At 40.3% G+C, this 26,012-nt stretch overlaps 1 protein-coding gene across 4 annotated transcripts in view; it reads right to left on the reverse strand.

Annotated features, from left to right (window-relative positions):
* The window catches only part of NUCB2 (nucleobindin 2), a 50,674-nt gene extending 38,487 nt beyond the window's left edge, over nucleotides 1-12,187 (reverse strand). For 2 of the 4 annotated variants that reach the window (XM_032427264.1, XM_032427267.1), the window contains exons 1-2: nucleotides 12,026-12,187; nucleotides 6,924-7,076 (exon numbers count right to left, since the gene is read on the reverse strand). The gene's annotated coding sequence lies outside the window, so the exon portion shown is untranslated. Of the gene's footprint in view, nucleotides 1-6,923; nucleotides 7,077-8,863; nucleotides 8,938-12,025 lie in introns of those variants that run through there. The other 2 variants (XM_032427265.1, XM_032427266.1) reach the window with 2 other exon arrangements.
* Between the last annotated feature and the right edge of the window lie 13,825 nt (nucleotides 12,188-26,012).

The raw sequence follows: 26,012 nt of genomic DNA on the forward strand, positions 1-26,012 counted from the left end.
ATGTACCTTGAGATGGATTATACTTTCACTGTGCTCACCCATCCCCCGCCCCCCTCTAAAACCCTGTTTGATTCCTGGAGTCCACAGTCTCTCATGGTTCATATCCCCCTCTGATATCTCCCCCTCCATTTTCCCCTTCCTTTTCCTAATGTCCTCCATGCTATTCCTTGTGTTCCACAAATAAGTGAAACCATATGATAATTGTCTTTCTCTGACTTATTTCACTTAGCATAATCTCCTTCAGTTCCATCCATGTTGATGCAAATGTTGGGTATTCATCCTTTCTGATGGCTGAGTATTATTCCACTGTATATATAGACCACATCTTCTTTATCCATTTGTCTATTGAAGGGCATCTCGGCTCCTTCCACAGTTTGGCTATTGTGGACATTGCTGCTATGAACACTGGGGTGCATATGCCCCTTCTTTTCACTACATCTGTAGTGAAAAGGCACGTACTGCATGGAGCACTGGGTGTTATATGCAAACAATGAATCATGGAACACTACATCAAAAACTAATGATGTACTGGATGGTGAATAACATAATTAAAAAAAATATATAATTAGAAAAAGGAGATGTAGGCGCCTGGGTGGCTCAGTCTTTAAGCGTCTGCCTTCGGCTCAGGTCATGATCCTGGGGTCCTGGGATCGAGCCCCACATCGGGCTCCCTGCTCAGTGGGAGGCCTGCTTCTCCCTCTCCCACTCCCCCTGCTTGTGTTCCCTCTCTCGCTGTGTCTCTCTCTGTCAAATAAATAAAATCTTTAAAAAAAAAAAAAAGGAGATGTATTACACTTTCAACATAAATTTACTTCCTAATGATACCATTAGGATAACTTATCTGTCTTTTTAGTACCTTGTATAAGGCAAATAGCTCTTTTTAACACATCCATAAATTGTACAAGAAACATCTATTGAGCATTTATGAGTAATTTTAAAAACTAACCAGACTTCTAAAGGAATTAGAAAAAGAAGAGCAAAGCCCAAAGTTAGTAGAAGGAAGGAAATAATGAAGATCAGAGCAGAAATAAATGAAATAGACATTGACAACAAAAGGGTTGAGGTGTGGGGAGAAAGATCAACAAAACCAAGAACTAGTTCTTTCGTAAGATTAACAAATTGATAAACCTTTAGCCAGACTCATCAAGAAAAAAAGAGGGAGGACTCAAATAAATAAGATCAAAGATGAAAGAAGAGAAATAACAAGCAACACAACAGAAATATAAAAGATTGTGAGACTAGATGAAAAATTATATGCCAACAAACTGGACAACCTAGAAGAAATTGATAAAGTCCTAGAAACATACAATCTTCCAAAACTGAATCAGGAAGAAATAAAAAATCAGAACAGACCAGGGTGCCTGGGTGGCTCAGTCAGTTAAGCATCCAACTCTTGATTTTGGCTCAGGTCATGATCCCAGGGTCCTGGGATCAAGTCCCACATCGGGCTCTCTGCTCAGCAGGGAGCCTGCTTCTCCCTCTGCCTGCCGCTCCCCCTGCAGGTGCTCACTCTCTGACAAATGAATAAATAAAATCTTTTTAAAAATTTTTAAAAAATAAAAAAGAGTTAATACCCATTCTTAAAAAATAGAAGAGGAAGCGGGTGCCTGGGTGGTTCAGTTGGTTAAGCATCCAACTCTTGATTTCAGGGTCACGATCTCAGAGTTGTGAGATCAAGCCCCATGTCGGGCTCCACACTCAGTGGGGAGTCTGCTTGAGATTCTCTCTATCCCTCTCCCTCTGCCTCTCCCCCTGCTCTTTCTCTCTCTCTAAAGTAAATAAATAAATCTTAAAAAAAAAAAAAGGGGGGGGACACCTGGGTGGCTCAGATGGTTAAGTGTCTGCCTTCGGCTCAGGTCATGATCCCAGAGTCCTGGGATCAAGTCCCACATCAGGCTCCTTGCTCAGCAAGAAGCCTGCTTTTCCCTCTGCCTGCCACTCCCCCTGCTTGTGCTCTCTCTCTCTCTCACTCTCTCTGGCAAATAAATAAATAAAAGCTTAAAAAAAAAAAAAAAAGAACAAGTAAAAAAAAAATAGAAGAGGAAGGAAAACTTTGAAATTCATTCTATTAGACCAGCATTACCCTGATACCAAAGCCAGACAAAGACACCCTAAAAAAAGAAAACTACAGACCAATATCCCTAATGAACACAGATGCAAAAATCCTCAACAAAATATCAGCAAATCAAATTCAACCATACATTAAAAGGATAATTCACCACTACCAAGTGGGGTTTATTCCAGGGATGCAAAGATGGTTTAATATCTGCAAATCAACCAACATGATACACCATGTTAAAAAAATGAAAGATAAAAACCATACGATCATCTCAACAGATGCAAAAAAAAGCATTTGACAAAATTCAACATCCATTCATGATAAAAATTCTCAACCAAATGGGTTTAGGGGGAACATACCTCAATATAATAAAGAACAGATATAACAAACCCTCAGCTAACATCATACTCAATGGCGAAAAACTGAAAGCTTTTCCTCTAAGATCAGGAACAAGACAAAGTATGTTCACTCTTGCTACTTTTAGTCAACATAGGAGTGGAAGTTCTAAGCAATCAGACAGAAAATGAAAAAAAAAGGCATCCAAATTGGTAAGGAAGAAGTAAAACTGTAACTATTTGCAGGTAAGATGGCACTATATGTAGAAAACCCTAAAGACTCCACCAAAAAAATATTAGAACTAATTAATGAATTCAGTAAAGCAGCAGGATACAAAATTAATATACAGGAATCTGTTGTTCCTATACACAAAGAATAAAGTAGCAGAAAGATAAATTTAATAATAAACATTTACAGTTGCATTAAAAAGAATAAAAGACCTAGAAATAAATTTAACTAAGGAGGTAAAAGAACTGAACTCTGAAAACTGTAAGAAGACATTGATGAAAGAAATTGAAGATAACATGAACGGAAAGATATACCATGCTTATGGATTAGAAGAATTAATATAGTTAAAATGTCCATACTACCCAAAGCAATCTATATTCAATGCAATCCCTATCAAAATACCAATAGTACTTTACACAAAACTGGAACATAATCCTAAAATTTGTATAAACCCACAAAAGACCCTGAATAGCCAAAGCAATCTTTTTTTTTTTTTTTTTTTTTTTAATTTCAGAAAGAGATAGAGAAAGAGCACAAGCAGGACGAGGGGCAGACGGAGAGGGAGAATCCCAAGCAGACTCCACGCTGAGCGCAGAGCCCCATGTAGGGCTAATCCCAGGACCCTGAGATCATGACCTGAGCTGAAATCAAGAGTCAGATGCTTAACCAACTGAGCAACCCAGGCACCCGCCAAAGCCATCTTGAGAAAGAAGAACAAACCTGCAAGTATCACAATCCCAGATTTTTATGCTATAGTACAAAGCTATAGTAATCAAAACAGTATGGTATTGGCACAAAAATAGACACATAGATCAGCAGAACAGAATACAGAGCCCAGGGGTGCCTGGGTGGCTCAGTCCATTAAGCATCTGCCTTCAGCTTAAGTAATGATCTCAGGGTCCTGGGTTCAAGCCCCTCATCAGGCTCCCTGCTCAGCAGAGAGTCTGCTTCTCCCTCTCTCTCTGCCCCTTCCCACTGCTCATGCTGCCTCTCTCTCTCAAATAAATAAATAAAATATTTAAAGAAAAGAAAAAAAAAAAGGATACAGAGCCCAGAAATAAACCCATGCTTATACAGTCAATTAATCTACAACAGGGATGCCTGGGTGGCTCAGTCAGTTAAGTGTCTAACTCTTGATTTGGCTCAGGTCATGATCTCAGGGTTGTGAGACTGAGCCTCAGGTCAGGCTTGTGCTGAGCGTGAAGCCTGCTTAAGATTCTCTCTCTCCCTGGGGTGCCTGTGTGGCTCAGTTGGTTGAGCAGCCAACTCTCAGTTTAGGCTCAGGGCATGATCTCAGGGTTGTAAGATCAAGCCCTGCATCAAGCCCTGCATCGGGTTCCCTGCTTAGCGGGAAGTCTGCTTGAGATCTCTCTCTCTCTCCCTCTCCCTCTTCTCCTCCCCTGCTTGTATGCATGTGTTCTCTCTCTCTCTCTCAAATAAAAAAATAAATATTAAAAAAAAAATAGGATCTCTCCCTCTCCCTCTGCTCCTAACCCCCACTTGCATACACTCTCTCTCCCTCTTAAAAAAAAAAAAAAAAAAAACTAATCTGTGACAAAGGAGACAAGAATATACAATGGGGGAAAGACAGTCTCTTCAATAAATGGTTTTGGTAAAACTGGACAGCTATATGCAAATGAATGAAACTAGACCATTTTCTTATACCATACACAAAGATAAATTCAAAATGGATTAAAGATCTATATGTGAGACCTAAAACCATAAAAATTCCTAGGAATAAAAAAAACAGGCACTCTTCTCTTTGACATCAGCCTTAGAAATATTTTTCTAGATATGTCTCCTTTGGCAAGGGAAACAAAAGCAAAAATAAACTATTTGGACTACATCAAATTAAAAAGCTTTTGCACAGTAAAGGAATCCATCAACAAAATAAAAAGGCAATCTACTGAACGGGAGAAGATATTTGCAAATGATATATCCAATAAGGAGTTAATATCCAAAATATATAAAGAACTCATACAACTTGATAGCAAAAAAACAAATCGGATTCAAAAAAGAGCACAGGACCTGAACAGACATTTTTCCAAAGACAGACAGACAGATGGCCAACAGACACTTGAAAAGATGCTCAACATCATTCATCATCAGGGAAATACAAATCAAAACCACATTGAGGTATCACCTCACACCAATCAGAATAGCTAGTATCAATAAGAACAAGTGTAAACCAAAATGTAGAGAAAAGGGATCTCTTGTGCACTGTTGGTGGGAATGTAAATTGGTATAATCACTAGAAAAACAGCATGAAGGTTCCTCAAAAAATTAAAAATGAAATACCACATGATCTAGTAATTCCACTACTGGGTATTTATTCAAAGAAAATGAAAACACTAATTTGAAAAAACTATATGCACCCCTGTTTACTGCGGCATTATTTACAACAGTGAAGACATGGAAGCAACCTCAGTGTCCATTGATAGATGAACAGATAAAGAAAATGTGGTATATATCCTGGAATGTTACTCAGCCATAAAAAAGAACAAAATCTTGTCGTTTGCAACAACATGGATATACCTAGAGGGTATTATGCTAAGTGAAATAAATCAGATGAAGAAAGTCATATCCCATATGATTTCACTTATATGTGGAATCGAAAAAACAAAATGGGGGCACCTGGGTGGCTCAGTCGGTTAAGCATCTGCCTTTGGCTCAGGTCATGATCCCAGGGTCCTGGGATCAAGCCCCGCATCAGGCTCCCTGCTCAGTGGAGAGCCTGCTTCTCCCTCTCCCTCTGCCCCTCCCCCTGCTCGTGCTCTCTGTCTCTCTCTCTCTCCCTCTCTCTCACTCTCGCTCTCTATCTCAAATAAATAATAAAATGAGGGGCACCTGGGGGCTCAGTCGTTAAGCGTCTGCCTTCGGCTCAGGTCATGATCCCAGGGTCCTGGGATCAAGCCCCGCATCGGGCTCCCTGCTCAGTGGGAAGCCTGCTTCTCCCTCTCCCACTCCCCCTGCTTGTTGTGTTCCCTCTCTCAGTCTCTCTCTCTCTGTCAAATAAATAAATAAAATCTTTAAAAATAATAATAATAAAAAATAATAAATAATAAAATGAAATCTTTAAAAACAAAAAAATAAATAAATAATAAAAAACAAAATGAATGAACAAACAAAAACAGATTCATAAATCCAGAGAACAAACTGGTGGTTGCCAAGTGGAAGGGAAGTAGAAGGATGGGTAAAATAGGTGAAAGGAATTAAGAGATACAAACTTCTAGTTACAAAATAAATAATCATGGGGATGAAAAGTGCAGCACAGGGAATATAGTCAGTAATAATGTAATAACTTTGTATGGTGAGAGATGGTAAGTACACTTATTGGAGTGAGCACTGGGTAATATATAGAACTGATGAATCACTATGTTGTATACCTGCAACTAATAACATTGTCAGTTATATTTCAATAATAAAAATAATAGTAATAACCAGAACAAATACTCAATAAGACAGGAAAGCTTCTATAATGAATCACAGGCTAAAAGTAAAAAAAAAAGAAACATAATTTATTAGATTAAAGTTATTCATTCTGAAGACAATGATCAGACAAAGCTCTTCTGTGGCAATTACAGAAGCTTCTGCAAGTGGTTATCATAGCTTATAGATCTCAGAGATGAAAGAGAAAAAAACGGTCCATAGTATGGCAGAGACTCCGATTTGCCTGCCAATATCCAAATCGTCCCTTCCTTCTCAGTAACAAAAGCCCAATTTTATTCAGGGTAGCTATGTATCCAGCTACATTTCCCTGCTTCCCTGGTAACCTGAGCTTTGGTTTGGGAAGTCTCCTTAAAGGAAGAGGATCCCTCTTTGTCTTTGCCTTGCTGCCTGGAACTGGGTTGTGATGATTAGAACTCTGGCAGCTATCCTGGACTACAAGGACCAGTGCCACACCTTAGGAATGGCAGATCAAAGAACTGGGAAAAGCTTAGGTCCCTGATAACTTTATGAAACTACTATACCTATCCTAAACAACCTACTTCAAGAATTATTTTACATGAGGGGCACCTGGGTGGCTCAGTCAGTTAAGCATCTGCCTTCAGCTCAGGTCATGATCCTGGGATCCCAGGATCGAGCCCTGCATTGGGCTCCCTGCTCAGTGGGGAGTCTGCTTCTCCCTCTGCCCCTCACCCTGCTTGTGCTCTCTCTCTCTTTCTCTCTCTCTCTCATTCTCAAATAAATAAATAGAATCTTTAAAAAAAAAATTATTTTACATGAGAAAATAAATATTGTGTGTTTAAGCCATCATTAAATCTGTTTTTATTTTTTGCTATCTTAACTGATCACTTACCTTCAGATAAGTAAAGAATTTGTATCTCCTTTTTACAGATCAGGCAACTGAGATCCAGAGAGGTAAGATGACTTGCACAATATCAAATTAGTGAAGAGGTGGGTCTTGGCTCCTAGGTCAATGCTTTTTCACTAAAAACTGACTCAACAAGTTCTAAATGTAAAAAAAAATGAAATAAAAACAGATTAAATATAAACATAAATTTAGCCTTATTACAGTGGTAATGGCATATGATAGTATATATATTTGTCACATCCTATATATAGAAAAAGTACCAAATTTTTACGATGTGGAAGGAGACTAAATTATATCAAAATCCAGTGGAGAGGGGAGAGAAAAATATTAAATAAACAGAATCAAAGACCACAATAAACAAAGATTTGGGTTTAAGATGCCAAGGCTTTACCATATCACTCCCCTTGTAAATAATAAGAATTCAGACTAAAAGCTTATTTTCCTCAACAATGAGACGTCAAGATATAGGTTTTCTCCTTAGAGCCTTAACTAAAATTTTTCTTAAAATCCTTAACTAGAATCTTTCTTTACTCTTACCACCACTTTAAAAAATTAACCTTGGCCCCAGTCTCAGTCACAGAGATCAGTAATGAAGCAAAATAGCTCAAATTTTCTTTTTTGAAACCTCACTACCTGTCAAATAGGTAGTTGGCTCATGTGCAAACTCACTGGTGAACAAAAGGAATTATTTCTAAGCAGTCTATAAAGAAAATAAGCAAATAAAATATCTTCAGATTTTAAGAAGACATATTTTTCCTTCTTTTTATGGTATATTAACATAAAATCATCTAAGCCGGAGAGTGATCATGCACGTTATATGTAAAAAAAGGCATATGACTTTTATTAACACAGCATGGTCAAAAATAAACCACAGATTGAATCCTTATCACTCCCAATTACTGGCAAGCTATTTGCCTCTCTGATTCTCAAATTTTCTGCCTATAAACTGCCTATAAACTGAACTAATACTTCTTCATAAGTTTTTGATTGGCTGAAATAAGAATGAATACATGGTAATTAGCACAAAGCATGGCAATCATAAATGCTCAGTAAATATTAATGCCTTCTGTGTCTTGAAAATGAAATAGCTATAAAAAGTAATAAAAATCTGTTCTGTAAACACACAAAGTTATAAAACCTAAAGAGCAATATACCAGTTTGACATACAACCTTTAAATGTCATTTTTGGCAAGGCTGCATTAGAGCTCTCCTCTGAGCATTGCCACAGCCAAAGTCCTGATGCAGCTGTAGGCCAATGACAAGAATACATCCAACAAAAGAGGAATATAATCTCTTCCTCCCCAGGATTAAAACAAGAGTCCCAGGTTTCTTTCTCCAAGGCACTGCCCTTGGCCAGGAAACCTGGGTTGGTTCTTCTTCCTGTCAATGTCATAATTCTAACTGTGAAAAGGAGCAGGGTGGAGAAAAATAAATGGCTTCTGAGTTTCTCAATGGCAGCAGTGATGAGGAACACCAGTACCCTAGTACTCAACTCCATTTTTCCCCTTAAAAATGAGAGTCCACAGGAAAGCAAGATTCAAAGTAAAGTATCAGATGTATGACCAGCTGAGCTGGACTCCAACCCTTCCATGAATGAAGACATTAGTATAGATATTCAGGTGCCTGGCTGGCTCAGTCAGTGGAGCATGCAACTCTTTATCTCAGGGTTGTGAGTTCGAGCCCCGCTTAGGGCATAGAGATTACTTAATTAAAAAAAATTTTTTTTAAATGAGAGTCCAAAGGAAAGTGAGATTCAAAATAAAGCATCAGATGTATGACCAGCTGAGCTGTATCAAGACATTAGTATAGATATTAATGTCTTTGATGCTCTTATCTGTAGAAAAGGACACCAACCAAGGACACCATCATATTGCTTTTCTTTTTTCAATCTTAATTGGTTACAGTATCCTTGATAATAGACTTACTTAATGAAAGCAGATACTGTTTCTCATCTGTATCACTCAATAAACAAATGTATTAAAATTACAATGTCTCGGGCGCCTGGGTGGCTCAGGTGGTTAAGCGTCTGCCTTTGGCTCAAGTCATGATCACGGGGTCCTGGGATCGAGCCCTGCATCAGGTTCCCTGCTCAGCGGGGAGCCTGTTTCTCCCTCTCCTTCTCCTGCTCCCCTGCTTGTGCTCTCTTGCTCTCTCTGTCAAATAAATAAATAAAATCTTTTTAAAAAAATTTAAAATTACAATGTCTCCATTATTCATATATACTGTACTTTGGATAACTAAAATACAATATGCCAAAAAGCTCTGCCAAATTTAAAAAAAAATAATTTAAAAAATTTTTTTAAAAAGCTCTGCCAAAAATAAAAGCATACAACTGCTATCTCAATTTCCACTAGGTTGCTTTAAAATTTTTAAAACAGAATTCTGGGACCAGAAATGATCTCAGAGGTGGTTTGGTTCAGACCCAACTTTTACAAAAGGTTATAAAGCATAAGGAAGCTAACTGACCTCGCCAAAACTATTTGACAGAGCCAGGATTGGAATCTGGCCATCAAATTCTAATCAGGAATAATTTTCACCATTTCATGTTTTTTTTTAACTTTGGATTGAAAATCAATAAGCGATTGAGATTTTTTCCTTAAATAAATTATTTGAAATTGTTAGGAGTCTGTTTTTTAAAGTCTATAAGCTAATTGCACATATCCAACATAAAAATAACAAATGTCCCCCTTCTAGACCTTCAGATATTTAGTAAAAGGCGAAAGATTTATGTGTTTTGAAGAGAAACCGGAGTATTAGACCTTCAGATATTTAGAAAGAGTTAATCATCTATCATACCAAATACGGTCAACTCAATTACTCACGATACTTAAAAGATTATCCACTTCAGGGATTACTTTCAATGCATGTTAAAATCCTATATTTGATTCCTCCAGCTACCCAATATTTAAAAGGGTATTTTCCTCATTCATCAAAAGGACCCTTAGAAAGTAGAAAGCAACTTAAATATTATTCTAAATAACAAAATTAATTAGATATATCTATAGAGATATACAACATATCTCCAAACAAAAAGACACTGGTATTGATTATGCTGATAGTCTATATTAGCAACCATGATTAATAACTAGTGTTTTGAAAGGTACCCTCATTGTTTTCATTGTGCATTTCGTTTTAACTGGTATTTACAGGGCACAAACCAACTTGGCAAAAGTTGAACAGTAAGTACCGATGGGCAGATTAAGGTGAACAGAGCAGGGACTTAGGCCATGCAAGATGGGTATATTAAGATTGCTGGAAGAGAACAGCACTAGTAACCACAAGGAGGCGGAAATGAATTTTTCACTAACAAGTTAGACCGGATCATGGAGAGTTTAGAGAACAAGATGAGAAACAGGAGTTTCCATGTTCACCCCAATCACAAGAGTAATAGTATTTGAGATTTCTCATTCTAAATTTCCTTTTTTTTTTTTTTTAATTTTGGGCCCTATTAACTGAGGAACATTTGTTGAGACATTTGTTCAGCATTTATTGAACTTGCTGATCAAGTTTTATGAAACAAGAACTTGCATTCAACTTCAATCAAGATGAATCCTGAGATAATATCTATGAGGGACAAGATGCAAAAATGTAGATATTGCCTAAATATTCAACAGAATTCACCAGGGAAGGCCCTAAGAAACAAAAATTTAAATAAATCATAAAAGAATCTATAGGTTATAGGATCCAAATCTATTATACCTATAGTCATTCAACTTTTAACTAATTCCTTAAAGCAAATGTTTCCTCAATTCTTTCAATTCTTACACGGCAAGTCCAGAATCTCCTTCAAACTATCAGAAATATTTGCATCAGTTCCTCTATTAACCATTCTACTTTTAATAAATTCCTTAAAGCAACTGTCTCAGCATTTTTTTTCCCGATTCTTTAGAGAAAGTCCAGAATCTCCTTCAGACAGAATTGACTATCAGAAATATTTGCATTTAACCTCCTTCCCCCTTTTTTAGCCAAGATAATAGTAAGTGGTTTGATGTTCATATTCATCCATGGATTTAATAGCATTAATAAAAGGCTTAGATGGGAGCACTTACTTATTCAATTGTGTAAATGTATATTATCCAATTTAGGAGTTTAGTGGACACTCTGAGAATCTCAAGAGGTTCTGTCTCCCAAAAATCAGAATAATGGTTCAAGGGTCATGTTCATATTTTCTCCCTCCTCCTTTCCCTCTCTCCCTGTTCCTGTCTCTGTCTCCATATTATAAAATATCTGAATATTGTGGGACGCCTGGGTGGCTCAGTCCGTTAAGCGACTGCCGACGGTTCAGGTCATGATCCCAGGGTCCTAGGATCGAGCCCCATGTCCCCATGGTCCGGCTCTCTGCTCAGCGGGAACCTGCTTCTCCCTCTCCCTCTGCCTGCCGCTCCCCCTGCTTGTGCTCTCTCTCTCTGACAAATAAATAAATAAAATCTTAAAAAAAAAAAATCTGGATATTGTAAAATAATTGCCACCCAAGACCAACTGCCAGCACCGACCACAACAATAACTACATTTGTTCGCGGAGTTACCATTTAGCAAGTGCAACAAGAAAGTGTAAGTACTATCTCCGAAACAGAAAGAGCTCATCTCACAGCAATTATTTCTCACTTAAGGGAAAACAATACCACAGCTGACACGAACTTTCTCTAAGTGTCAAGGGTTACGGGGTTAACACACCGGCAGAAGAGCAGGATTCGCCGGCCTAGTTTTGCTTGACCGCTCCGGGGGTGATGTGCATCAGCAGGGAACTGGTGGGTACACCCCCCTTCTCAGTGGGCACCTCCTTCGCCCATCGACCTGCCAAGGCGAGGCTGGACCCTGTCGGGGTCTCGGTCCTGCACTCACCCACGCCTGCTCCCGGCCAAGAGCCTACCACCTTCAGCTACCCCAAAGAAAGCTTGAGTGCCCTGCTGCGAGTGGAGTGGAAAAAGGGACCCCACGCCTCGGGTTGCAACTGCAAGCGCCCCTCCACCGGTGCCCGCCCACTGTGCGGTTTCCCCCGCCATTCTCACTGCAGGGTAGGGCAGGCGAAGCCCTGAGCCCTATCTCAGGACCCGCTCCAGCCTCCCGCCGCGCTGCTCCGCACCCACCTCGGGCCCCCGGCCTTACCAAGCCGGGTCTCGGCGCTCGAGGCTCCGCCTGCTGAATGCACGCAGTACATAAACCTGTCTCTCCAGCCCCCCGCCCGCGTTTTTGCTCTGGACCTCTGTTGACCGCGCGCTCCCGCCTCTTCGCTGCCTTGGCGACAGCCCCCGCCCCTCCGACAGCCTCTGATTGGTCCGATTAGGATCGCGGAAGTTGCCGATTGGCGGGGGCGGAGACGAGGCCGCGCCCGCTGGCTGAGAGGCGGGCGGTGTGGAACTGGAACGCGAAGGAGCCTGGGGGAGCCTAAGCCAAGAGGGACGTGGCGCTCTGCGACGCGGGCGGGGAAGCCGCGCCCCTTCCCTCTCTAGCTTTCATGGAGAAGCCTGCGAAGCAGGAATTTGGGCGGGTGAGGTGCTGTCCCGGGATCGGGACAAAGCCCCAGGGATCGCCTCCCCCTTGGCCGCTGGCCTGCGCCGGCAGCGCCCAGACCGGTCAGAGATAGGCTGCCAGGCCCATTTTCGCCTATAGGCCTCGCTCGGGGTGACTGACACCCCCGGCCTCCTCCCGGCGGGAATCTTTTCTGGTATCCGCATCCTCACCAACCGTGGTGGTGCATGCAGGGCCCTCGGCCACCGAGCTTGATTGCTTTTTACTACCCCTTCTCCCATCTCTCACACCCTCTGCGCACATTATCTCTTTTCTCCACAGCCTCCGCTCCTAGAACTGAGGCGTTACTCCACTCCCCCTCGCTTTAAAGGTGGGAAAACAGGCTCAAAGATATACGTGGTTCGAGGGTTAGAGAAGCTTTTGGGACCCTCGAGGCTGATTCCAAAGCATGTCTGCCAAATAATAGTACCGCCCAAAACAAGTTTTCTAGCTTGCAAAAAATGGTATCTATCTCAGAGTTGTTAGTGAAGATTAGATGAGTAAAACATTGCAGAAAACCAGTACAGAACCTGCTGCATGTATGTTAATCATGGTTGCTTCTATTTACCAGGAAATAAAGGCGGGTAGTAACTAACTGCACCAGTTTGGAGCCAGACTGCCTACGTTGCAAAACCGGATTCAGTTTACCATACCAACTCCAAGTTCCTTAAGCGCTTTGTGCCTCGGTTTCCTTGTCTGTAAAATGGGGATGATAATTGTACCCTCCTCCTTACAGCATAACAATTAGTAGAAAAGTGACTGGCACATACTAAGTGCTCAATAAATGTTAGCCATTCTTACCTTAGTGGCTGAACTAGGACTATAATTCAAGTCTTTGGACTTCAAGACCAGTAAACTTTGCTCCTACACACTTCTCATCGACATACTTAACAATGCCTCAAACCTTTTTAAGATTCAGTTAGAAACACTTGTCCATTTTCTTTAAGTCAAAATCTTAAACTATCTCCCTTATCATCATCAAAGTCTTAGAATGTTGTGATTCTGCCTCTAATGAAGATTTAATGGCAGAGGCAAATGTAAGGAAAATAATCATGTTCTGTTCCGATGGATAGATTGAAGAGCGAAAGCACTAGAGTAAGAATATTCAAGAGGTGATGTAGGAGCACTGAATTTCAATTTGAAGAACATGGGAAATATTATTGTATATTGGTTAGGTAACATTAATAATCAATATTAGTGTCAGATCAGGGGACAATACCACATCCCAACACTGGAAAACACTAAACTGTAAATACATCTTCCACATTTTTCTTTAAGATTTTATTTATTTATTTGTCAGAGAGAGAGAGAGCACAAGCAGGGGGAGTGGCAGGCAGAGGGAGAAACAGTCTCCCCACTGAGCAAGGAGCCAGATGCAGAATGCGGGATTTGATCCCAACACCTGGGGTCATGACCTGAGCCAAAGGCAGATGCTTAACCAACTGAGCCACGCAGGCATCCCCATCTTCCACATTTTTATTACCCATTATCTACCAGAGGGCCAAACACATAGTGCCTTATCCAGGCACTAAGATTTGGGATAGACCCTTTAAGGGGACACCCTGAAAGATCTGGTAATAATGTATCTAGATTATTGATAGTAATCCAATGGAGATGAATAATGGAAAATAAGAAAATTGGATTAGTCCAATAACAAGAGGAAAAAGATAATGTACACTAGTGTGGTGACTGAGATGTCAGCATTATTCTCAACAATATTCTGGCATGAACAAAAAAGAGAAGACAAGGAAGACAGGGCAAACAAAGATTAAACAGCAAGATCCAGAATTAGGAGAAATTGCTGAGGAGAATATTTCAGAATGTCATGTTCATATAAAGCAGGCAACAGCATCTCTTATACTAATAAAGATTGTTTTGTGGTAGGGAAAAATAGAGATGTTGATAATGAGCCCTGGAAACATGCTATGATGTGAGGGACTAATAAGGAAATGTTACTTAATAGGTAACCCCAAACTTGGGGAGTTTAGCACTGATGGAAAATCTGATGGGGAGGAGAACTGGAGAACATACTATTATTACATTGTACAAGGGAAAAACAAGGTTTTGGAGTCAGAACAGGATCCCATCCTGTCTGGATTAAAAACCCAGCTCTACCTTTATTAACTGAATTTCCTCTGGAAGTTACTTAACCAGTCTCCATAGTGTGGTTTCCCCATTTCTAACATGGAGGCAATAATGGTTCCCCCTCATAGAGTTCTGAGGGTTAAATGAGTTTTTATTTGTAAAGCAGAGCAGTGCCTGGCATACAGTAATTGCTATATTAACGTTTGATAAAATAATGATTTCAGTTTCTCCATCTGTATCCTGGGGTCATAATACTGGACTTACTGTAAGGATTCAAATGATGTATATAAAGTGTTAGAGAGGAGATGCTCAATAGATACTGTATCTCTTCCCCTCCAGGACCCCCAACCTCCAGCCTGTTACCTTTGAATCCCTCTCTGATTACCACTGCCACTGCCATCAAGGGGCTGTTGCTCAACGCGGTCTATGTAAGGATAGAATATCTTTTCTTGATTTCCCTTGGCTCAGAGGAGAAGCTCAAAATGAGTTTACTGGAAGCCAGGAGAAAATAAAAGGGAAACAACTCTAAAGAAACAGCTGATGTAAAGCCTGCCCCATAGTACATCTCTTGGTACTTTGGGCAGAAAAAAATGATGTCAAGGAGATTCTGGCTTCCTAATACTTCAGTTCTCCCCCTTCTCACTTCTTCTAGGATCCCATAGAGCATCAACTGGCCAAGTTCTTCATTGTCTTCAGAAGAAGAGAGAGGGAGGCAGGGGAGTATTTACTGACAAGAGACAGTAAGTAATCAGAACAAGAAAACTCAACAGTACACTCTACATGGGAGCCAAGACTTACTCATTTTACTAAGGTTTAGATCAGGGGTCAGCAAACTATGGCCCTTGGACCAAATCAACCAACTGCCTGTTTTTGCAAATAGTTTTTTGGAAACAAAGCCATACTCAACAGTCACACTCACTTGTTTATGTACTGTCCCTGGTTGCTGTTGTACTATAATGGTAGGGTTGAGTGGTTGTAACAGACTGTTTGGCCCTCAAAGCTAAAAATACTTACTACCTAGCTCTTTACAGAAAAAAAAAATTTTTTTTGCTAACCTCTGATTTAAAAAATTCTGTCAGAAGCGTCTTTTCAGCATCCCCAGTGCAAAAATTTTCACCTTTATTAAATCCTCTTCCCAGACCTTAATGTGCATACAAATCATGTGAGGATTTCGTTAAAATGCAGATTCTGATTCAGTAGATCTACAATGAGGCCTGAGATTCTGCATTTTTAAGAAGCTCTACAGGATACGAGTTATCTCTAGATCAACTTGATTTCATCAGAGTTTTTTTTTCTTTATTGAAGTATAATTGACAAATAACATTATATTAGTTTTGGTGTACAACATAATGTTTCAAAATTATATATTCAATATGTATATATTGTGAAATGATCACTACAATAAGTCTAGTTAACATCCATCATCACACATAATTACAAATTTTTTTCTTATGATGAGACTTTTTAGGATTTATTCTCTTAGTGGGGCAACTGGTTGGCTCAGTCAGTTAAGCATCCTACTCTTGATTTCCACTCAGGACCTGATCTCAGGTCATTCTGATTAGGGTGGTAGGATGGAGCTCTGCATTCAGTGGGAAGTCTGCTTGAGATTCTCTACCTGTCCCTCTACCTTTCTCCCCATCTCTCCATTGGGCCCCCGTGCTCACTTGCTCTCTCTCTAAAATAAATAAATAAACACTTAAAAAAATATTTACTCTCTTAGCAACTTTCAAAAATGCAATACAAGATTTTTTAACTATGGTCACCAAGCTATCCTTTATGTCCCCAGGATTTATTTATTTGACAACTGGAAGTTTGTACCTTTTGACCACCTTCACCTATTTCACCCACTCCCCACCTCCTGAATCTGGCAACCACCAATCTCTTCTATGAGTTTGTTTTTTATTTTTTTTTAATATTTTATTTATTTATTTGAGAGAGAGTGACAAAGAGAGGGAGCACGAGTGGGGGGGAGCGGGTGGGGAGAGGGAGAGGCACGCTCCCCACTGAGCAGGGAGCCCGATGCAGGGCTCTATCCCAAGACTCTGGGATCATGACCTGAGCTGAACACTTAACCGACTGAGCCACCCTGGTGCCCCTGTTTTTGTTTTTTTTTAGATTCCACATATAAGTGAGATCATATGGTATTTGTCTTTCTCTGTCTGACTTATTTCATTTTGCATCTCGCCCTCAAGGTCCATCCACGCTGTTGCAAATGGCAGGATTTTCTTATTTTTATGGCTAAATAATATTCCATTGTATATAGATACCACCACTTCTTTATCCATGCATCCATCAGTGGATACTTAGGTTGTTTCCATGTCTTGGCTATTGTAAATAATCCTGCAATGAACATGGAGATGCAGGTAGCTTTACAAGTTAGTATTTTCATTTCCTTGGGATAAATACCAGTAGTGGAATTGCTAGATCAAATGGTAGTTCTATTTTTAATCTTTTAAGGAACCTCCATATTATTTCCTATGGTGGATGCACCAATTTACATGCCTACCAACAGTGTACAAGGGTTCCCTCTTCTGCACATCCTCTCCAACACTTGTTATTTGTTATTTTTTGTCTTTTTGATAATAGCTATTCTATCTAGGTGTATCGATGAGGTGATATCTCATTGTGTTTTGGGTTTTTTTTAAGATTATTTATTTATTTATTTGACAGAGAGAGACACAGCGAGAGAGGGAACACAAGCAGGGGGAGTGGGAGAGGGAGAAGCAGGCTTCTGGCAGAGCAGGGAGCCCAATGCGGGGCTCGATCCCAGGAACCTGGGACCATGAGCTGAGCTGAAGGCAGACGCTTAACGACTGAGCCACCCAGGCGCCCCTCATTGTGGTTTTGATTTGCATTTCTCTGATGACTAGTGATATTGAGCATCTTTTCATGTGTCTCTTGACCATGGGAAAGAAAAATTAAGAAAACAATCCCATTTACAATTGCATCAAAAAATAATAAAATATCTAGAAAATAAATTTAATGGAAAATGTCTATTCAGATCTTCTGCCCATTTTAAAATTGGATTTTTTTAGGTAATCTCTGTGCCCAAAATGGGGCTTGAAGTCATGAGCCTGAGATCAAGAGCTGCATGCTCTACTGACTGAGCCAGCAGGTGCCCCTATTTTTTGCTATTGAGTTATATGCGTTCTTTATGTACTTGGCTATTAACCCCTTACCAAATATATGATTTGCAAATACTGTCTCCCATTCCATCGATTGCCTTTTCATTTTGTTGAAGAGTTTCCTTTGCTCTGCAGAAACTTTTTAGTTTGATGCAGTCTCATTTGTTTATTTTTGTGTTTCTTTTTTCTCTTTTTAAGATTATTTATTTATTTATTTAAAAGCGCAGAGAGCACAAGCAGGAGGGAGCAGCAGAGGGAGAGGGAGAAGCAGGCTCCCTGCTGAGCAGGGAGCCTGATGCTGGGCTCGATCCCAGGACCCTGAGATCATGACCTGAACTGAAAGCAGATGCTTAACTGACCCAGCCACTGAAGCACCCCTATTTTAGTGTTTCTTGCCTTTGCTTTTGGTGTGAATTCCAAAAAGTCATCACCAAGACTGATGTTAAGGAGCTTACCACCCACGTGGAAGTTCTTCTAAGAGTTTTATGGTGTCAGGTTTACATTCATGTGTTTAATCTATTTTGTATTGATTTTTGTTTCTTGTGTAAGATAGTGGTCCAGTTTTTCTTCGGCATGTTGCTGTCCAGTTTTCCCAACAGCATTTATTGCAGAATCTGTCCTTTCCCATTGTGCATTCTTCATAAATTAATTATTGACCATATATGCATGGGTTTATTCCTGGGTGTTCTGTTCCATTGAGCCCTTATGTCTGTTTTTATGCTAATACCATATTGTTCTGGTTACCGCAGTTTTGTAATATAGTTTGAAATCAGGAAGTGTGACGCCTCTGGCTTTGTAATTCTTTCTCAAGATTGCCTTGGCTCTTTTGGGTCTTTTATGGTTACATATAAATTTTAGGATTATTTGTTCAATTTCTGTTTTAAAAATGCCACTTGAATTTGCATTGAATCTGTAGATTGCTGTGGGTAGTATGGACATTTTAACAATATTTGTTCTTCCAATCCATGAGCATGGGATATCTTTTAATTTATTTGTGTCTTCTTAAATTTCTTTCATCCATGTCTTATAGTTTTCAGTGTATAGGTGTTTCACCTCCTTGTTTAAATTTATTTTCTAGGTATTTTATTATTTTTGATGCAATTGTAAATGGGATTGTTTTCTTAATTTTTCTTTCCCATCATTTTTTATTATCACTTCTCTCTTTTTTTTTTAAAGATTTTATTTATTTGACATAGAAAGAGAGAGCACAAGAAGGCAGAGTGGCAGGCAGTAGGAGAGGGAGAAGCAGGCTCTCCGCTGAGCAGGGAGCCGGACGTGGGGCTCGATCCCAGGACCCCAGGATCATGACCTGAGCCGAAGGCAGCCGCTTAACCGACTGAGCCACCCAGGCGCCCCTATCACTTCTCTCTTGTTATGTCTTTCCTCATTATCTAGCTTAATTTCTCTTGTTCATCAGTAAAATAAGTCCCATATAAACATCAACTCCCTTATCTTTATTTCCTCGTATTGCTCTTACCTGGAAAAAAAACCCAGCCCTGGATAAACCCAAAATATTCCTTTTCCTTGTCTCTACCACTGTAGTTCTATATTGCTGAGATTGAGCCCTGCATCGGGCTCCCTGCTCAGCGGGAAGCCTGCTTCCCCCTCTCCCACTCCCCCTGCTCTCTTGCTATGTCTCTCTCTGTCAAATCAATAAATAAAATCTTAAAAAAAAAAATAAAGCAGGGTTTCTCAACAGTAGCACTATTGACACTTTGAGTCAAATACGTTTTGTCGTGGGGATTGTCCTGTGCATTATAGATGTTACCAGCATCCCTGGTATCTACACTCTAGATGCCAAAATTACCCACCCTCAGTTGTGTCAACCAAAAATATCTCCAGACATTGCAAGATATTCATTAAGAGGCAGGTTCTTGTTGAGAACCATTGGTTTAAAGCAACAGAAACCAATTCTAGCTAACTTTAAGAAAAGGGGGATTTATTGAGAGGATAATTGAGTAACTCGTAGACAGACTAAGAGGGAAACAATCCCAGGGGCAAGAGATCTTGGGCCTTCTTTCTAGAAGGGATAATAGATTATCTCCTTCTGCCTTTGGGTATTCCTAATTAAGTTTAAAATTTTCAGCAGAAAGAATCCAAGTTCTGTTTAGATCAGGTATTTATTCCTGTGGCCTGGGAATAGAGTCTGTAACTAGGATCAAGATAGGAAGAGGTGTTCAGGAGAAAAAAAGGGATAGCCACTGTACCTCCCTCATATTCTGTATCTATATTCAGCTAAAGTGACATAACCTGACTACAAGGGCTTCAGTGAATTGGAGTTTATTTTTCCATGATAATAATAAGCCTGCAGGAGACAGTGGTTGGCATTGGTTCAGCTGCTAAACAGTATTATCATATTGCCTACCTCTTGCCTTCTCTCAGCTCTGGCTTTTCATCTTCAAGTTTACTGAAGGTTGAAAGATGGCTGTCATACTTCCTGCATCATGAACTTGACCACATTCAAAAATAAGAAAAACACAGGAGTTGGATGAAGGCAGCAAAAGGACCTTTTATATGAGAAGTTCCCTCCCCTTTTCTCAGCAAAGGAAAAGCTTTCACTGAAGCCCCCTCAGCAAACAACCCTTAAGTTCCATTGACCAGAAATAGGTTCTATGGCCATTCTCTTAGCTGCAAGATATGATGGGAAAGTTAGTATCTGGCAAAGGGGAATGCAGTAGTCGACTGGCTGAGACCAACCACTATTAACTCCCTGGGTCTGGGCCAGTGGTGCCAAATTTTGGGTTCTATTAGCAAGAGGAGAGGGTCTAAGCTGTTAGTTAGGCAACAGTGTAGTGTCTGCCACATTTTCCTACTATCAAATCCACAAACCTACATGATTCTGTAACCATTTCCTCTTTCTTTCCTCCTGTAACAATAAAAGGCAGTCCCTTTACCTGAATCCATTCCCCTCAGTTCTCAAGGACTTCATTTTTCTCACTTGGCCATCCCCTGTCTTCCCTGTATCATTAATCTCCCCTAGCCATCACACTCTAGGCATACAAACATGCTCTAGGAGTGTTTTCCATTTTTAAAAATCCCTTCCCTATGAATAGATAAAAAGATGTGATAAAACAAATAGAGTAACGTTTTTATTATAGAATTTAGTGATATTTACTGTGAATTTCATTCAATTTTTCTGTCTGTTTAAAACTTTCATAATAAAATATTTGAAATAAAACCCTTACCTTGATTCCAAATCACCCTATAATTTGTTCCTCTGGTTATAATGTGTGCAAATTCCTTTAAAAATTCCTTCCTCAGAGCACCTGAGTGGCTCAGTCGTTAAAGGTCTACCTTCAGGGGCGCCTGGGTGGCTCAGTCGTTAAGCGTCTGCCTTCAGCTCAGGTCATGGTTCCAGGGTCCTGGGATCAAGCCCCGCATCGAGCCCCACATCAGGCTCCCTGCTCCTTGGGAGCCTGTTTCTCTCTCTCTCCCACTCCCCCTGCTTGTGTTCCCTCTCTCACTGTGTGTCTCTCTCTGTCAAATAAATAAAATCTTTAAAAAAAATAAAAATTCCTTTCTCTACTTGCTCCCCTCCCTTTTATTCTCAGCTTATGCCAATCTGGCTTCCATCTCCTCCTCTCCTCTGACATTTCTCTTATTAAGCTCACCTGTGACTAGACAATTTTCTGTCCTCATCTTAATTAACTATTAGCAGAATTCTTTGCTGCTAACTTCTCTCTCCTTGAAACACTTTGCACTCTTGGCATCTGACACCATTCTCTCCTAGTTTTCTTTCTACCTTTCCAAATACGCCTTTTCAGTCTCCTTTGAGACATTTTTCTCCATTACACAGCTTCTAAACGTTGGCATGTCCCAGGGGTTGGTTCTGGAACCACTTCTCTGTCTATAGCCAATTTTCCCACAAGGGCACTATTGGTGTTTTCATTGGACACTTCTTCATTGGGCAGGATTTCCCATGCATTTCAGGATGTTTTACATCCCTGGACCCTACCTCCTTGTCCCTCTTGTCAATGTGACAACCCAAATTGCCTCCAAGCAGTCCCCAGAAAAATGATACCTCTCAGGGTTAAAAATGATTTTGCCTTTTATTGGGTGATCCCAGCCAGTCCATGACCTTAAATATCATACATTTGCTCATTCTCAAGTATCTCCAACCCAAACATCTCTTTTGAAATCCAGACTGCCTGCAACTATGTGCATGGTATTTCTTTTCTTTCTTTTTTTTTTTTTTAGATTTTATTAATTTATTTGAGAGAGAGAGAGAGAGCATGAGTGGAGAGGAGGGGCAGAGGGAGAAGCAGTCTCCCCGCTGAGCTGGGAGCCTGACTCAGGGCTCTATCCCAGCGTCCTGGGATCATGACCTGAGCTGAAGACAGATGCTTAACCACTGAGCCGCCCAGGCACCCCTGTGCATAGTTTTTATATCTGAATGGCCTATTACAGAAACCCAGTAAGTATTTGATAATCAATGATATAATTAACTAACTGCATCCCACTCTTGTTTAAAACTAAATTCTTGATCTTCTCCTACCTACTGTTCCCTGCGGGAGCCATGCGGATGTGCTTCTAATGCCCCCCTTCAAAAAAGCCTGGCTGCCCAGCTGTGAGGAGTGTGGTTAGCTGACAGCCTCTCTAGCTCTTACTGGCTTCAGGGTCCACCTCAGCTTTTAGAGCCAAAGGTACACTCTTCTTCTGGTATAAAGTGAGAGCATACTCTTCTTGGGGAGGCTCCCAGCAATGAACGAGCAAGGCGGTAGGACAAGGGCCTAGGCCAGTGTAGAACTCCACTAACTCGCCCGCCATCTTTCCCCGGGAGCTCCCCATTGGGCTGGCAGAGACTATCAGATTTGCATCGTTGCTGGTGACCTCCCCTTTCACATTTCTGCTTTTGCCTCTTTTCCTTTCAGAAGTGTTATTCCCTGATAAACCTTTTGCACATCTAGCTCTGTCTTGACATCTGCTTCCCAGAGGTACGCACCCAGTTGCTCAAGCCAAAACCCTGTGAGTCATCCCTGATTCTTAGTTTCCCTTCCCACTACCTACCTAATTCATCAACACGTTCTGTTGATCCTACCTGTAAAATACATGACTACTTTCTCTCTCCTGCGACCAGCCTCAAACTAGTGTCCTACTCCCACTCTGATCCCCTCTAATCCATTCTCCACACAGCAGTTGGGGATGATCTTTAAAACATAGCACTGTCGGGGCACAGTGGGTTAAGCATCCTTGTCCGTCAAATTCTTGTTTTCTGCTCAGTCATGAGGTTGGGCCCCATGTCTGGCTCTGCACTCAGCGCAGAGTCTGCTTGGGACTCTCTCCCCCCCCTCCCCCCCCCCCCCCCTCTCTCTCTCTAAAATAAGTAAATAAATGTTTTTTAAAAAGTAAAATAAAAAATAAAACATAGCAATGCTCTACTTGAAAACAATGGCTTCTCATCCAAACTCCTTATTCTCTATCAAGGCTCTTCCTGATAGCTCCTGTCTTTCTGTTCAGCCTCATTTCTCATTACCTTCTTCTCAGTCACTATGCTCTAGCCATGTTGGTTTCTTTGTTCTTAGAAACCATTCCCAGCTAAGGCTTTTGCCCAAGCTGTGCCCACTTCAGTAGACCACTATTTCCCCTATATTTTACATGACTAGATCTTTCTTATTTATTAGAACTCGAGGGCTACTGGCTCGGAAAAGTCTACGCCAACCGCTCAATCTAAAATAACTTCCTTCTCTTCCTTTCCATTATTCTCCCTGATAGGATGTGTGTATATGTGTATGTATGCACATATATGCACAAATTCATTTACATATACAGATATTCACATATATCTTTCCTTAATTATTTTTCTCTGTCTCTCTCATAGACCATAAGATCCATGATAGGATAGACGATATTTGGCTTATCACTGTTTACTGAGAGCTTAACACAGTGTCTGATGCATATAGTAGGCAATCAATACATATTTGTTGAATGAATGAAATAAAATCACCTAATTATGTTAGGTCATGACGTTGTTAGGGATTTTTTTTCTCAGTGTTTTGGCAAAGGGATTTGATTTTTATTTTTGTCTTTTTTTCTTTAAAAATAGAATGGAAATTGTATCCTCTGCCCACTGATATTACAGTGACTAACATACAGGAGATAAATACTAATAACCATAAATCATAATATCTAGATCCATGTTACAATGACCATAATTTCAAGAGCCTCTTACTTTAAAAATTAGTCTATCCCTGCCCAAAATGTTTTATAATATCCTTAAAATAATAATCCTACTCCCACTTAGCCATCTTAAAAAAAAGGAAAGAATAAACTATTTCATACAAAGTAGTATGAAAAATCCTGAGGTATATATTCCATGGATTATAAAAATTTAGTGAGAATAAAATTCACCCATGCTGCAGTAAGGAACAGTATCAAATAAATATTATGGGCTACATTTATATTTTTTTTCCTTCCAGCAAAAAGCCTTAAAATGTGCAATGACTGCAGTTATAGAAATCTTATTCCTAATCTCTGGATTTTCATTCCGTGAAGTTAAAAAAAAAGATAACCTCTCACTCCACCTAAGAAATAGACACTATATCCAGAGAGCAAAGTCTCTTTAAAGATATCCTATAAAACTCCACTCTGGGGGCACCTGGGTGGCTCAGTCCGTAAGCGTCTGCCTTCGGCTCAGGTCATGATCCCAGGGTCCTGGGATGGAGTCCCACATCGAGCTCCCTGCTCGGTGGAGAGCCTGCTTCTCCCTCCCCCTTTGCCTGCCTTTCTGCCTACTTGTGCTCTCTATCTCTCTGTCAAATAAATAAGTAAAATCTTTTAAAAAAAAAAAAAACTTCACTCTGATAAAAGTTAACCTGAAATACTTGGAAAACTAATTTTATACTTCTTATTCATTCTAAAGAGATCTAAATCACAGTTTTTAAGCATCCTTCCCTAAATTTTTGATTCTTTTTAAAATCTTCGTTAATGCAGACATTGTCTTCTGACACCATGAACTTTTCCAAACAACCTCATCCTTTTGTGATGCCATACAGATTGTATCTTCCAATCCCCATCCCAAGTTGCAGTCCTGGGATGAGGTTACTCATCATGACACAGGGGGATGATCAAAGAAATGTGCAAAGGATTGCCAAGGTATGAATAAATGATTTGTCATTCCAAGGTGGTAAGGCCATTCATGTCATAAAGGGCATGACCAGGCAAGAGTGAAGGGGAAGACTATTGGCATAGTTCATGATATCACAAGGAGAGGGGTAAAAATTGATGTTTAAAGGAGTGAGAACAGGGTGCCTGGGTGGCTCCGTCGGTTAAGCGTCTGCCTTCGGCTCAGGTCATGATCCCGGGGTCCTGGGATGGAGTCCTGCATTGGGCTCCCTGCTCTGTGGGGAGCCTGCTTCTCCCTCTCCTACCCACTTGTGCTCTCTCTCTCTCACTATCTCTGTCTCTCTCTCTCAAATAAATAAAATCTAAAAAAGAAAGAAAGAAAGAAAGAAAATATAGGAGTGAGAACAGTGGAGAAATTACTTCCCCTCACCATGCTCTCCTAGCACTAAGAAATAACTCCTCTATTAGGCTCTCATAGAGTTTTGAAGATACCATTATTAAAGAAGTTATACCTTTGTTATAGAACTGCAGTAGGCTTTCTTTTTTTTTTTTAAGGTATTAATCTCCTTTGGTAGAAATAAAGACAGTGAGTTACTTAAAGGCAGGTGCCAAATAGTACTTAGAGGGTGGTCCCAAATAGTGCTCCACAAGAAGAGGACGGTGAGTCCATATTTGGGAAATCAGTAATGTCAGAAGGAGATGGAACAGTCCTTCATTGCTTCAAGTATGATATCACAGAAAACTAGGAAAGTTTCAGACAAAGTCTCACAAACTAGAGCCCAGGAGTAGAACCAGGCCCATAGACATGTTTTGTTGGCCTGCTTAGAGGGTTGTTTTTTGTTTTTTTTCCAACTAGTTGCCAAGTTGAGAGTTTCCATAATAAAAGTCAGAATTTCTGGCTTCTCTTGAAAATGTTGCAGTTCTGACAACCCTTAGCCTGCATTCCTACATGGCAGTGGCTGGCTAGGGCAAAATAGCAGCTTCCTTCTTTGGGCGAGGCAGACACTCTTAGTTTACCGGTCCCCACTCAGCCAGTTTTACTCATATTATCCACCCAGCACTTGTAGGCATTTACGTTTGTGACACTGGCTTGGGGAACTCCATATAACAAAAAGGTGAGTCGATGTTGAGGAACTATGTCGTAGGAGGGAAAGGTAATCTATGACATAGGAAAGTACGCAGACCTTGGAAAATTCATGGTGACAAGGATAGAAGCAGCAGAATATTTATATCCTGCCCTTTTAATTCCAAGAATATTCTTTCTGAGCCTGCCACTCTCACCTCAGAGCAT

The sequence above is a fragment of the Phoca vitulina genome, unplaced genomic scaffold (assembly GCF_004348235.1).
Source record: "Phoca vitulina isolate PV1807 unplaced genomic scaffold, GSC_HSeal_1.0 scaffold36, whole genome shotgun sequence".
NCBI classification, from domain to species: Eukaryota; Metazoa; Chordata; class Mammalia; order Carnivora; family Phocidae; genus Phoca; species Phoca vitulina.